Below are 3,136 nucleotides of genomic sequence, written 5' to 3'. Positions count from 1 at the left end.
CAATCCCCTGATCGCCTGCGGCTCTGTGTTTGACAGGGTGCAGCGCACCAACCCCCTGATCGGCCCTGCTCTGTGTGTGATGGGGTAGAGCCATAACCTCTCCATCGGCCCTGCCCCGAGTGTGACAGTGGTGGCGCCCCAACCCCCTGATCGGCCCTGCTCTGTGGGTGATAGAGGGTGGCGCCCCAACCGCCCTCCACGGGCCTTGCTCTGTGTGTGACAGGGTAGAGCCATAACCTCCCCATTGGCCCTGCCCTGAGTGTGACAGGGTGCAGCGCCCCAACCCCCTGATCCGCCCTGCTCTGTGTGTGACAGGGGGCGGTGCCCCAACTCCCCTATCGGCCCTACTCTGTGAGTGACAGGGGGGAGCTCCTCAACCCCCTGATCAGCCCTGCTCTTTGCGTGACAGGGGGGAGCTCCCCAACCCCCTGATTGACCCTGCTCTGTGTGTGACAGGGTATGGAGCCCCAACCCCCCTGATGGGCCCTGCTCTGTGAGTGACAGGGGGCAGTGCCCCAAACCCCTGATTGGCCCTGCTCTGTGTGTGACAGGGGGCAGTGCCCCAAACCCCTGATTGGCCCTGCTCTGTGTGTGACAAGGGGCAGCGCCCCAACCCCCTGATCAGCCCTGCTCTGTGCGTGACAGGGGGTGGCGCCGCAACCTCCCCATCGACCCTGCCTTGAGTGTGACAGGGGGCGGTGCCAACCCCCCAATTGGCCCTACCCTGAGCGTGATTGAGGGTGGCATCGCAACCTCCCAATCCGCCCTGCTCTGTGCATGACGGGGCGGCGCCCCAACTCCCCAATCGGCCCTGCTCTGAGCCCGACCAGGGGCTGCACCTAGGGATTGGGCCTGCCCTCTGCCACCCAGGAGCAGGCCTAAGCCAGCAGGTCTTTATCTCCCGAGGGGTCCCAGACTGCAAGAGGGCACAGGCCGGGCTGGGGGACCCCCCTCCCCCCCTCGTGCACAAATTTTTGTGCACCAGGCCTCTAGTATTAAAATAAAAAGCTTCTGCACAGCAAAAGAAACGATCAACAAAATGAAAATGGAGCCATTGTATGTGAGAATATTTTTGGCAAAGATACATCTGATAAAGTTTAATATCTAAAATATATAAGGAACTCATACAATTTAACAAAAAGAAGACAAACAATCCAATTAAAAAATGTACAAAGAACCTAGACACCTTTCCAATGGGGATATAAAGATAGCCAAGAGACATATGAAAAAAATGCTCAAAGTCACTAATCATCAGAGATATACGAATTAAAATGACAATGAGGTATCACCTCACACCTGTGAGAATGACTACTATCAACAGATCAACAGATCACAAGTACTGGTGAGGATGTGGAGAAAAGGGAACCCTGCACATTGCTGGTGGGAATAAAGACTGGTGGAAAACAGTATGGAGTTTCCTCAAAAAATTAAATATGGAACTACCATTTGACCCAGTGATCCTACTTCTAGGAATATCTTATATAATAAAAGGCTAATATGCAAATTTACCGAACAGTGGAACAACCAGTCTCTATGACATGCACTGACCACCAGGGTGCAGATACTCAATGCAGGAGCTGCCCGCTGGTAGTCAGTGTGCCAGAAACTGGCTCACAGCTGGCGAGCACAGCGGTGGTGACGGGATCCTCTCCTGCCTCTGCGGCAGTCGGACATCCGCTCTGAGTGCATGAATTTTGTGCACTGGGCCTCTAGTATCCTAAGAAATCCAAAACACCAATCAGAAAGCAATGTGTGCACCCTTATGTTCATAGCAGCACAATTTATAATAGTTAAGATCTGAAAACAATCCAGTGTCCTTCAGTAGATGAATGGATAAAAAAGTTGTGGTACACTTACACCAGGGAATACTATGCAACAGTAAAAAGAATAATCTCTTATCCTTTGAGACAACATGGTGGGACCTAGAGAGTATTATGCTAAATGAAATAAACTAGTCAGAGCAGGACAAGTATCATGTGATCTCACTCATATATGGAATCTATTGAATAAAACAAACTGATGAAAAAAAAAGATCCCAAGACATAGAAGCATGGAAAAGACTGTGGAATCTCAGAGGAAGGTGGGAGTGGGTGGGTAGGGAAGAGATTAACCAAAGAATATATATGTATAACCCATGGAAACAGACAATAGGGTAGTGAAGGCCTGGGGTGGGGGACAGGGTGGGCTAGAAGGAGGTAATGGGAGGAAAAAGGAGACATATGTAATACTTTCAGCAATAAATATTTAATAAATAAATAAAACCTTAATGGCAATCTTATTAACATAGCAAGACTCCCTCCCAGTACCAATCTAGCTCCTTTTGTCCCTCTCTCAGGCTCTAGCTCTCTAGCTCTTTTGCTCTCTCTTTTGTAATTCTTTTTAGAACCCATTCTTAAGTGGGGCTAATAATTGGCTGCAGTTCACAGCCTTTCCATATATACATTCAACTTGCACTAAGGAAATGAGGTACAGAAGGTAATGAACCCCTTCAATTGTTAATATTTTTCAATACTAAGCTTCATGGAACTGGAATATAATGAGCTAATCAAGCCCCAAATACACCAGTCTTGTTTTTTATCCTATGCTACATAGTTTTTATTTTATAACCACAAAGATAGGAAATCAAAGTTTAAAAAAAATGTGTGAAGCAGAAAATGCTCTAATAGAAATATGGCCATAGGTAATGTTTTATTTGTTGATTTATAAATATTTATTAAGCACTTACTATGTTTTAAGCTATACAGCAGTTAGTAAAATAGCTAAATTTATATTCTAGAGAATTGGTACAAAGGGCATTATTAAATAATTCAGCATAGCTTGTATAATCTATATATATATATATATATATATATATATATATATATATATATATATATATATAAAGAAGTAATATGCAAGTGAGGTTGGGACTCCGTAACAGTCCCGACCAGCTCAGGAGGAGGGGCCAGGCGTGGCCCCAAGCCTGAGAGAACAACACACAGGTGTGGCCTGGAGCCTGAGAGATCAACACAGAGGGGTGCCTGCTCCAAGTCTCCATGGTGTGGCTGCGGGCAGGCCCCCAGCAGACACACACACACACACACACACTCACAGGGTGCCTGCTCTGAGCCTCCATGGCGCGGCTGGGGGCAGGTCC

The sequence above is a fragment of the Myotis lucifugus genome, unplaced genomic scaffold (assembly GCF_000147115.1).
Source record: "Myotis lucifugus unplaced genomic scaffold, Myoluc2.0 scaffold_175, whole genome shotgun sequence".
Lineage (NCBI taxonomy): Eukaryota > Metazoa > Chordata > Mammalia > Chiroptera > Vespertilionidae > Myotis > Myotis lucifugus.
Note: the sequence above shows the minus strand (reverse complement) of the source record.